The sequence below is a fragment of the Macaca nemestrina genome, chromosome 9 (genome assembly GCF_043159975.1).
Source record: "Macaca nemestrina isolate mMacNem1 chromosome 9, mMacNem.hap1, whole genome shotgun sequence".
NCBI classification, from domain to species: Eukaryota; Metazoa; Chordata; class Mammalia; order Primates; family Cercopithecidae; genus Macaca; species Macaca nemestrina.
Window position 1 is genome coordinate 76,985,111 of NC_092133.1, and position 12,680 is coordinate 76,997,790.

Genomic DNA, 12,680 nt, shown 5'->3' on the forward strand with positions numbered 1-12,680 from the left:
GGTTTGATCAGGGGACAAGCTCCCTCTGGGCTGCGGGAGTGCCCAGGCTTGGTGCCCTAAAGTCCCGTGGCGAGTGCCAGTGAAGCTGGCTGGGCTTCTGGCACTGTTGGGGACTTGGAGAACTTTTCTGTCTAGCTAAAGGATTGTAAATGCACTGATCAGCACTCTGTGTCTAGCTAAAGGTTTGTAAACACACGAATCAGCACTCTGTCAAAACGGACCAATCAGCTCTGTGTAAAATGGGCCAATCAGCTCTCTGTAAAATGGACCAATCAGCTCTCTGTAAAATGGACCAATCAGCAGGATGTGGGCGGGGCCAGATAAGGGAATAAGAGTAGGCCACCTGAACAAGGAGGGGAAACTGGCTGTGGTCCCCTTCAATGCTGTGGGAAGTTTGTTCTTTTGCCCCTGGCAATAAATCTTGCTGCTGCTAACTCTTTGGGTCTGCGCCACCTTTGAGAGCTGTAACACTCACTGTGAAGGTCTGCAGCTTCACTCCTGAAGTCAGCCAGACCAGGAACCCACCAGAAGGAAGAAATGCCGGACATGTCCGAACATCAGCAGGAACAAACTCCGGACGCACCATCTTTAAGAACGGTAACACTCATTGCGAGGGTCCGCGGCTTCATTCTTGAAGTCAGCCAGACCAAGAACCCACCAATTCCAGATACAATTGCTTAGTACTTCCTATGTTGCTGCCTTGAACCATTCTGTGTTTTTGTTTTTACTGAGTGCATATCTGTCTCCCCAGTGGATTCTGACTTCCCAAAGGCAGGTGTCATTTAAATGCATAATCTCCACCTCTATCCTTACTACCAATTTGATGCTTGTTAATACTGCCTGTTGAGGAGTAGGGTTTTACTCAGTGTGGGATATTGGAAAGAATGCCAGGTTTGAAACAGGGGTAAGGCCATAGGGTGTGATGTCACACAGGCAGGTGTTGAAGTCATGCTCTGCCCCTTCTCGTGTGTAAGACCTTAGGGTAGCCACATATACTTAATTTATTAATATTTAGGCTGATGAATGTAATGTGTAAATATGTAATAAAACTAGTTTACATTTAAAAAATTTTTTCCAACTCTGACTCATGAAACACAAAGCCTAGGCTGACTGGTGTGGACATCAGTCCCCCCTGATTACCATAGGGATATGAAGTAGGGTGGTGGAGTGTAGTGGAAAGATCACTGCAGTGTGTTCCCTGGACCAGCAGCACTGGCAATATCTGGGAACTGGCAAAAATCTTTGGCCCAGCAACCAGTGATTCAATTAGCTGTCCAGGTAATTCTGATGCACTGCAAAGCTTAAAACTCACTGCTGCACTGAAAGCTTACCTCTGTGACTTTGAATCACCTGTTTCCTCCTCTCTAGGAATCAGTTTACAAACCGATAAAATGCAGGGATATAGTGTGTGGTTATTAAGGTCCTCTTACCTTTGACAGTTTATAATTCTGCTCTTAATAACTTCTGGTAAATGTATTAATAAATCTTATATGCCAGGCACTTTTTCAGCTGTATGGTGCTTAGTTATTTGAAATAATCATAGGAAATCTACAAAATATAAAACTGAAGTTTAGGCAATGTATGTAACTTGTTTAGGTGTACCAAAATAGCTTGTTATGGAGGTAGAACTAGAATCCCGAATTTTGGTTTCTAAAACTGTTTGCTAAATCACTTTGCTACACAAACCAATGAATATGCATGTCAGCATTGCTGACCCATTTTTAAAATTCAGAATTTATGGTCAGGAACAATGTATTTTTTTTCTTGGTGACTCTTTACCAAATTTCCAATAGATTGAACTAAAATTGCTAGTACAAGTTTCCAGTAAGAAATAGATGCAAACCAAAACTCAAATATCTTTGTGTTTTAGTGATTGATATGGTTGGACTTTGTGTTCTCATCCAAATCTCATCTTGAAGTATAATCCCCATAATCTCCATGTCTCAAGGGAAAGACCAAGTGGAGGGAATTGAATCATGGGGGTGTTTTCCCCCATGCTGTTCTTGTGATAATGAATGAGTTTTCATGAGATCTGATGGTTTTATAAGCATCTGGCATTCACTCTCTCTCCTGCTGTCTTGTGCACAAAGTGCCTGCCTCTGCTTTGTATTCCGCCATGATTGTCAGTTTTATGAGGCCTCCCCAGCCATGCTGAACTGTGAATCAATTAAACATCTTTTCTTTATAAATTACCCAGTCTTGGGCATTTCTTTATTGCAGTATGAGAACGGACTAATACAGTGATAAAATGCCTTTTTTTGTATAGAATTTTTCTACCCAAAAGAGCATCCCCTCATATGATTTTGTGCTATGTGGAGTAATGCAAAAATTCAGATATGGCCATTTATTTTTTTATTTTAATGTATCACTTTAAAACTAAGAAGTCAATTCTAATCATGATTTTTAATACAATAAGGCAAATTTACTGGATATATTACCAGATAAATCATCTAGAGGTGTAGTTTGGAAAATGCAGTTATGATTATGACTCATGGATTCTTTCTTAAAATGAAACAAGAAGTGTTTTTCTCTCTCCATCATCTTCTAGGTAGGTTTGGCTGGAATTAGCCAGCCCTTTGACAATCCATTTTATAAATTTCATAATATTAACAACTTTGAATAAAAACCAAGGAAACTTGCATGTGATTTTTTATTTTCTCTAAGTCTTTGTTTCTTATTTGTAAAATAATAATATTTTTAAAATCCCCATTTATTTCCCAAGGGTTTAGTGAAAAACAAGTATAATAATATTGGAGATACTGTTATTTATGAGGGACCTGATCTTTTTCAATCTTTAGTACTTGATGTGTAAGGAACTTACAAAGTTGTTATAAAGAAACACATTTTACAGGCTTATACAACACAGTTTTCCAAACAAGGAGTGAATATGTATTTTATTTAAAAGGTCAGATGAAACAAATGGACTCTGTTTATATTCATCTGTATTTTCAGCTTTTGAAAATATTTTAGTTTTAGTAGAATTTTATCTTCTATGCATTTTGATTTATTTTCAAATTTCATCACTTGAAAGTTTCAGTGATTTAAAAATGTTTACGTGATGTTTATTATGCGCTAGACACTGGGCTAGATTCTGGGAACACAATTATAAGCAAAACAAGTACAAAGAGCTTATTGTTCAGTGATTTAAGCAAATTCATATATAAGAATTCAATTATTACCAAGTGTTGTAAGTCCCGTTAAAAGTCCCACCAAGTATGGTAAGTCTCCATATGAGAACTTGTTGGATTATACTGATACATAGATGACATAACAGGATTTGGTGAGTGTTTTATTGTGGGAAGTGAGGGAGAGTGAGAAACCAAGAATCACCTGGATTCGGAGGCAAGGTAGAGACAGTAGTGTCACTCAGTGGGACAGAGATTTTGGAGAGAATATTTGCAAAGTAACGTGATGTATTCAGTATAGAACCCATTTATTTTCAGGTGTTTTTAAGACACCTGGCTGGAAGTGGCTTAGGTGGTAACTGATTTGTATGAATTGAGTTGAAGAGATAAGAGTTTTAACATGGGAATTAATATTTAGGAGTCGTCAGTATACAGATAATACCATTTCCATCTTCATAGTCCTAGCAGCTATAGAACTCTCTTCATGGAAGATACATAGTTGCAATATATGAAAACATCAACAATTTTAGTTGACATACAGGGGTTCCTGTTTAAACAGATAAGCATGCTATTCCAATCATGAAACCTGAAGAGAGTCAATCCATTATCTTTCATCATTCAGATATGGATTTATGTAAGAGCAGGGTTATGTTCTCACACAAACTGAGAATTCACTCAAAAGATGGATTGGGGTCACACACGCTAAAAGAGAAATCTTTACCTGCTTTTGTAAAATGCTTCCTCTTTATTGCAACTCAGCGATCTTAGAGAAAATAAGGCTTAACAAGCAAGTCGTTGTTCAGATGCTGAGGGAGCAAAGTTGGGTCGATATTTTAATTTGAGTCTTACAATTATGGATGCAGATAACATTTCTTGACACTGTGCTGATTCTTAATAGAATGCTCAACACACATTTCATTTTAATCAGTTCTTGATGATCCATATAATATATAAAACCAAAATTGCTCTTCTTAAAAATCTGAATTTTCATGTTAGAGGCTCTGATCTCTAGCATTTCTCTCATCTTTCACCTCTGCCTTGTTCAAACATGCTCCATCTATTTATTCCCTATTTATCCCTTAAGACTTGCTTAATAGCATTAAGATAGTTTTAAATTTATTATGTCTTAAGAAGTAAACATTAATTCTTTTCCATGATTATCTTTTTTCAATCTTTACTCATAATTAAAATAACAAAAATAGTAACATAAAATTAAAATTAAAAATAAAATGACAAATTCCATGTTTGGGCTTTACTTGGGTGCATGTAGTTTTAACTAGTATCGAATTAACCTTCTTTTTAAATATAACTTTCTTCCCTCCAGATAGACATGACTGCAGTGAATATCTTTGGGTAAAGCCAGTTTTCGTCTTTGGAATTGTTTCAGGTAGTAAATTAGGAATCAATTGCTGGATCAAAGAAACCATCACTTGAATTTTTATAATTCTTTCCAAATGTTGGAACCGTTTTACTGTGCCACTTATTGATTTTAGGAGCAATTATTTTGTAGCTTTCGTATCCATTTCCTCACAAATTCCATCTCTCTGCCTTGCTGATTTTCAAATTTATAGGCAGAGATACAAATGATTAAGATAATTTTGTGGCCGGGCGCGGTGGCTCAAGCCTGTAATCCCAGCACTTTGGGAGGCCGAGACGGGCGGATCACAAGGTCAGGAGATCGAGACCATCCTGGCTAACATGGTGAAACCCCGTCTCTACTAAAAATACAAAAACTAGCCGGGCGAGGTGGCGGGCGCCTGTAGTCCCAGCTACTCCGGAGGCTGAGGCAGGAGAATGGCGTGAACCCGGGAGGCGGAGCTTGCAGTGAGCTGAGACCTGGCCACTGCACTCCAGCCTGGGTGACAGAGCGAGACTCCGTCTCAAAAAAAAAAAAAAAAAAAAAAAGATAATTTTGTGACATTACTATTAAAATGTTTTTATGGGAGATAGAAGGAAGGTGTGAGAAGATTTTGTTTAATTTTAGGGGCTAGAAACAAGGATAATATTAAAAATAACAGCTCATTTGATATAGATATCGCATAATTAAAAGTAGTATCTGATCAATCAGAGTGAACAGCAAGGTGAAAAACCCATACAGCTAGATTAGTGCATCTGAATGAATATCAGCCCTAGCTAGGAAGACAGACAATGAGCTGCGAATTTAAATATAGTTGAGACACCATAACTTGGATTCAGAAGCTTACCCTGAGATATTTAACTTGAGTTGCTAGTCACTTCATCATCAACTGCCAACTACTACAACTATTAAGAGTTTGAAAAGATGAACAGTTAACATCTTTTCAACTGTTCAACTTGAACAGTTAACAAAAATTGAGAAGATTCTCAGTCTTAGTTATAAGCAGACAAATGTAATTCAAAAGAAATAGATATAATTTTATACCCAATATTGGCAAAGATTGCAATGTTGAATAATTCCTGGTGTTGACCAAGATATATAGAAAAAAATACGTTACAGCTATTGAAAGTGTAAATTGATACTGTCCTTTGAGAGAGTAATCTGGCAGCACTTAGAGAAATGAAGAATGGGTATTCTGTATGAGCCAGGCTCCCACTCACTCAGGTCATAGGCAGACAAGAGTGAGAATGCTTACCATGACACCGTTTGAGATGAGCAGCAGAGGTGCCCACATTCATTACAATGAATAATAAAAATGGGATGCATGGATATAAAGCCATATGGACAGATTTTAAAATACAATGTTGTGTGAAGCTATTAATAAACAGAAAAAGGCCAGTAGCATAATGTCATTTATGTAAATTAAAATGTTTTATTTAAAATAACAGAAGGTGAATTATAAAATGTTAAGTAATCAATACACTGTATTTTTATTTTGCAATCAAGTATAAATTACTATTCTCATACTTTAAATATTTTTATCTATCCCTAATGTGAAAAGTAATTTTTAATTTTAAAATTTCATTCTGTTTTCTATGAAATATGTAGAAGTTTATTTGATAGTAGAAATGGTTTAAATGAGAAAAAAAGATAAAATGACAAAATGCATGATATTTGTATGTATGTATATATAAAGGGAGATTACAATTAGATTGATAAACAGAAGTCATCAAATTTACCTCTAAATAAGGCTTTACCAAGGTCATGCTTTACCAGCATCTTCTTTTTGTGGGATCCTACAGGGTAGGAAAGGTAGTGGGGACTGGGTTGGAGGGGTACAATAAAATGCAACAATTGGGGCACATAACATGCGAATGTGATTATAGTATTCTTTAAGCAGTATGAATAACTCAGCTATTTCTACTGAGATCGAACTAGAAAAAAGAAAACAAAGGAAGGAGTCAGGGAGGGGCAGAGAACAAGACACACACAGAGAGAAAGTTTGGTAGGCATAAAGACAGACGCAAGGGAATAAATAAAAGTGAAGCAGTGTTTTCTTTTTTGTAGGCAGTAGACTGTACATAAAAATTAAATTTAGTACCTCAAAAGGGTAGTTGCAAAAATTTTGTAACGGAAGTAAAAAGCAAAGCTGGGAAAACATATTTGCAAAATATATAATAGTCAAAGAGTTATTTTCTTTGGCATATTAGGCAATCCTGGAAGTTCACAACTCAATAGCAAACATTTCTAGTACAGACAGTTCACAGAAAAAGGACTACAAATAGCTAAAAATTATATTAAAAATTGCTGGAATTATTCATAATGAAAGTACTGTAAACAAAACAATAATTTGATTTGTTCACTTACTAAACTCTCACATATTACCAATTTTTATAACGCCCAATGCTGATGAATGGAAGAATTCTAGAGATTTCATGTTCTGTTGAAAAGAGTATATAATTAATACGGCCTCATTTAAAGGACAATTTGACCATATCATTCAACATTTAAGATGTGTTTCTATTTGACTCACATGTCTTAGAAATTATCCTATGTATTTATTAACATGTGGAAATACATATGTATTTATCTGTGTAATTTAGGTAATTTATTTAACTTCTATGTGCCTCATTTTCCTCATTTGGGTAAAACTGAGATAATAATAGTGACTACTTCATAAAGTTGATGTGAGGATTAAATTATTGACATGTGGCTGAGTGTGGTGGCTCATGCTTGTAATCCCAGAACTTTGGGAAGCTGAGGTGGGAGGATCACATGAGGCCAGGAGTTTGAGACCAGCTTGACCAACATGACAAAACCCTGTCTTTACTAAAAATACCAAAATTAGCCAGGTGTGGTGGTGCCTGCCTGTAATCCCAGCTACTTGGGAGGCTAAGGCGGGAGAATTGTTTGAACCTGGGAGGCAGAGGTTGCAGTGAGCTGAGATCGTGCCACTGCACTCCAGCCTGGGAGACAGAGCCAGACTCCATATCAAAAAAATTAAAAAAAAAAAATCAACAGGTAAATCACTTAAAACAGTACCCAGAACATAGAAATAATAACATCAACAATAATATTGTGATGATTGCTACTGCTCCTAGTAGTTATATTTATTGTAAGAATATTTTTATATTTATAATACTGAAAAGGTAGTAAAATTAATTTTTATCAGTAGAATTCTAGTAAAGTAATTATATTCATCCAATGGCATACTCTGTGTGGGTAGTGAAATGAAAATTTTCAATAACACGTTGTTAAGTGAACAAAGGAAAATGCAGAACAGTGCATATTGTATGCTTGCATTGGTTTGGAAAAGAAATGTATATATTTCTGTATATGAGAATATATAATTGTTGATGAGTGTTGATTCTTTAAACTGCTTGACTTTTTTGATATTTATTTATTTATTGTTATTTAAAAAGGAAAGTATTTTTCATAGAGACAAAGTTTTGTCATGATGCCCAGGCTGGTCTCAAAGTCCTGGGCTCAAGTGATCCATCTGCCTTGGCCTCCCAAAGTGCTGGAATTACAGGTGTGAACCATGGCACCTGACTCAAACTGCTAGAATTCTTAAGTTCTTTGTTATTTTTATAATGATGAAAAAACTGTCATAGTAATTATAAGCAGGAAATATTTATTGATATGAAAACCACACTCAATATATACCTAAATAAAAATATTAAGCTACAACAGTAAACATTTAGTCGCCCTGTGTCTTAGTCCTTTCTGTACTACTATAACAGAAGAGCAAGGACTGAGTAATTTATAAAAAAGAAAATGAGTTTCTCACTGTTCTGGAGGCTGGAAAGTTCAATATCAAGTTGTAGCATCTGGTGAGCCTTTTTGCTGCATCATTCCACAGCAGAAGGCAGAGGACGAGAAAGAGAGGCAGTGAGAGAAAGAGAGAGCAAGCAAGAGGGACCAAACTTGCTTTTATCAAGAACCCACTCCCATGATAACTGACTCCACCAATTGTGGCATTATTCATTCATAAGGGCAGAGCCCTCATGACTTAATCACTTCTTAAAGGTTCCCCTCTCAACATTATTGCACTGAGAATTAAGTTTCTAACATATAAACTTTGGGGACCCATTTAAACCATAGCACCCTGAAATTCTTGTATACCTATCATAGAGGAGAAAAGGATTCATTTCTTTTAAGACTGAAAGACCTATGATAAAAAACAGATAACAAGCAAAAAGGAAACAAATTTATTTTAATGAAGACCCAGAGTGGCTCATGCCTGTAATCACAGAACTTTGGGAAGCTGAGGCAGGAAGATTGCTTGAGCCCAGGAGTTTGAGATCAGCCTGGGCAACATGGTGAAATCTAATCTCTACAAAAAATACAAAAAATTAGCTGGGCATGGTGGTGTGTACCTGTCCTCCCAGCTACCTGGGAGGCTGAAGTGGGAGGATTCCTTGAGCATGGGAGGTTGAAGCTGCTATGAACCGTGATTGCACCACTGCATTCTAGCCTAGGTGACAGAGTGAGACCCTGTCTCAAAAAAGAAAAAAAAAAAAAAAAAAAGAAAAAAGAAAAAAGGAAAAGAGAAACAAAGACCCCCCAAAAGAGGAAAACCTGTATTCTTGTGAACAGTTGCACAGAAGTATAATTGGAGGACAAAAGAGTATGATGTAAATGGTAATAAACTGGGGCGGGGGGACTTAGCAAGGTCTGTTTGTTGAGATTCTTTCCTGTGTGCCTGTGCTACTACATTCCTTTCCTCTGGGTATAGGCAGGATCTCTCTGGAATGAGGGTCTTACGAACTATTTTAGAGGAAGGCCAGTGAATTATTTTATGGCCTGCTTCAGGGGAGAAGCGGGGGAGAAGGTCAGAGAGACCTTCCTGCTTCTGCTATTTTCTCAAATGTCAAGGTGCTATCCTTTGGGGTAGTGTGTGAACCCCATCAATATACATAATTCTGGAAAGCTATTTGACAATATGTGAACACTGATTATTTCTGGGTAGTGGCATACTTGGAAGTTGTATTTTTCTGGTCTACTTTATTTCTACACGTTAAAAAAAATGAATATTATTTTGACATAAAACAAACAATTATAGATATTTAGATATATGTGTATACAAAAATATTAATATTTACTATCTTTAAAAAATAAATCTATTAGGTCTGTGATTTCTTGTATCATCTATTACCAACTTTCATTAACATTTAGATTAGATAATATTTAAATTTAAATGGCATATTTTGGGTTTAATTTTAGCTTTAAAAATTCCTAGCTATTTTTAAATTAGTCTTTTTAAATATGTTTTTTTCTGAGCCTTTGTTTGCTTATCTGCGTAACCCGAGGATTAAATTGAAAACAAACATGCAAACCCTCTGGCAATTTTGTAAATTCTTTACAAATGATAGTTGCTAATGTTATAAAGTTGTATAAGAGCATCATGTTCAATGATGGTTGAAAACATTGCATAAAATTGAAAAACAATACTAAGATCCTGCTGAAATTAATTATTCATCACACAACTAGTCATATTCAGAAAGCATGCCTGCTCCACTGATTCCCTCTGTCAGCCTTCTGGCAACAGTTAAATGGCTTTAACTACCTCATGGAAAGGTTGTTTCACTTCAGTTTTCATGCTCAGCAGTGTTTAAAACAGTTTGTTTAACATAACAGAGGATCAATTAATTCTATCTGAATTAAGCTTTATTAATCATTGTTTTCATCTAAAATAAATATTTTCAAGGTTATCATAATTTTTTCTTGTCTTTGTGAAATGAAACATTTAATTTGGTTCTCTATGAGAGGGAAATGTAAAGAGGATTAAAACAGCACTGGAATGAGCTCCTTAAAAAACTCACTAAACAAATTTGGTTGGCTCTCTGTTCTCTTTCCTTTTGTTTCCCTTTTGATAATGCTTCTGTGAAACTGAAATCGCTTTCATCTAGGAACAGTTTCCTGGGTCTTTTTATGATCTGGGTATAGTTAGACAATCAGAGTTGAAATTTTAGAATTCATGTCTTCTTGGTGTTTGCCTTCTTTTAGAGGACACTTAAAGTTTTGAAAATTATTCCTGGATTTAAGAAGCCCTGAGTGCCTTTGATAGAGATGGTGACTTTCAAGTGCTAATTGACACACTTAGTATATCACAGGATGCCAAGATCACCAGATGAGACACCCGAAGAGAAACATCAAAAGCTCTCCCCTTCAAAGGAGCTCCCAAACACTGTTTGTTGGGAGTGCACATTGGTGCAACTTACCTGGAGAACAATTTGCCAGTTATTTATCAAAATTGTAAATGCATCTACACTTTGAACCAGCAACCTCCCTACTTAGAATATATACTGTGGATATACAAGCATAAATTATCCAGAATATAAGTACATGGATATTCTTTAAAGCATTTTTTTTGTAATCACTAAAACACTAGACAGAACTGTCCAACATATTGTGATAATGAAAGAAAAATATCCTTATTCTTAGGAGCTGCATGCTGAAGAATTTAGGGAGAAGAGAAATATGACAAAAATGCTAACCTTGTTGAATCTAGATGATGAATACATGAGTGTTTATTGTACTATATCTGTTTTTCTCCATGTTGAACATTTTCATAAAATGTTTAAAAAATAGTTCATTGATAAGATATTGGGCAAATTATGATCTGTCTATAAAATGGTAAATTTGTGGTTGTCAAATATGTAATAAAATAATATTTTTCAGTGAAAATGGTAAATGGCAGAAAAGTAATCATCCCATGTAAAGTATCTGAAGAATTACTTTAGAATAAGGCTCTGGAGTTATGATGGAATAGCTTGCAGAAGGCAGATACTCCTACTGAGAACAATTAAAAAGCTGGATAGGATACAAAAAAATGTGCTTGAAGGCATCAGAAAATTACTGAAGCAACTAGGATTTGAGGGTACAAGAGCTCAGAGAGAAGAAAACCTTTGAGAAGATAACATCTGTAACTGCTTTTTTTCTCAGGGCGTTTGACTATTCTTGGTATTGAGCAAATAGTTAAGTAGCCTGATGTAGAGCCAGGAAGATATTTGCAGCTAAGAGAGAGAGAAGCGAGCAGAGTCTTTGGCAATTTCATGGAACAGGAGGGACAAAAATTAAAGTTTGGGGATATGAATGTCAGAGGTGTTTGAGGTATTTGAACCAGAGCACTCCATCTTGACTAGGGGCTGGGTGAAACAAGACTGAGAACTACCGAGCTGCAGTCCCAGGAGGTTAGGTGTTCTTAGCCACAGGATGAGATAGGAGGTCGGCGCGACACAGGTCACAAAGACCTTGCTGATAAAACAGGATGTGGTAAAGAAGCTGGCCAAAACACACCAAAATCAAGATGGCAATGAAAGTGATTTCTGGTGTCCTCGCTGCTCATTATATGCTAATTATAATGCATTAGCATGCGAAAAGACACCCCCATCAGTGCCATGACAGTTTACAAATGCCATGGCAATGTCGGAAAGTTACCCTATATAGTCTAAAAAGGGGAGGAATCCTCAGTTCTTGAAATTGCCCACCCCTTTCCCAGAAAACTCATGAATAATCCACCACTTGTTTAGCATATAATCAATAAATAGCTATAAGTAGACTCAGTTCAGCAGCCCATGCCGCTGCTCTGCCTATGGGGTAGTCACTTTTTGTGTCTTAACTTTCTGAATAAACTCGCTTTCATTTTGTTACAGGAAAGGGGCGCCAATCCAGACCCCAAGAGAGGGCTCTTGAATCACACTCAACAAAGAACCTAGGGTGAGTCTGTAAAGTGAAAGCAAGTTTATTAAGAAAGTAAAGAAATAAAAGAATGGCTACTCCATGGACAGAGCAGCCCTTGATTGCCCATTTTTATGGTTATTTCTTGATGATATGCTAAACAAGGGGTGGATTATTTATGCATTCCCGTTTTAGACCATATAGGGTAACTTCTTGATGTTGCCATGGCATCTGTAAACTGTCATGGCACTGGTGGGAGTGTGGCAGTGAGGGCAACCAGAGGTCACTCTCGTGGCCATCTTGGTTTTTTGGATTTGGGCTGGCTTCTTTACTGCAGCCTATTTTATTAACAAGGTCTTTATGATCTTTATCTTGTGCTGACCTCCTATCTTATCCTGTGACTTAGAATGCCTTAACTGCCTGGGAATGCAGCCCAGTAGGTTTGAGCCTTATTTTACCCAGCTCCTATTTAAGATGGAGTTGCTCTAGTTCAAATGCCTCTGAGAACTTTACTG

The 12,680-nt window shown here is 36.5% G+C and overlaps 1 long non-coding RNA gene across 1 annotated transcript in view; it reads left to right on the forward strand.

Annotated features, from left to right (window-relative positions):
• Nucleotides 1–361: 361 nt before the first annotated feature.
• The window catches only part of LOC105465932 (uncharacterized), a 96,976-nt gene continuing 84,657 nt past the window's right edge, over nucleotides 362–12,680 (forward strand). The window contains exons 1-2 of the long non-coding RNA XR_977863.2: nucleotides 362–597; nucleotides 12,141–12,204. This is a non-coding gene — a long non-coding RNA (uncharacterized lncRNA). The remainder of the gene's footprint in view (nucleotides 598–12,140; nucleotides 12,205–12,680) is intronic.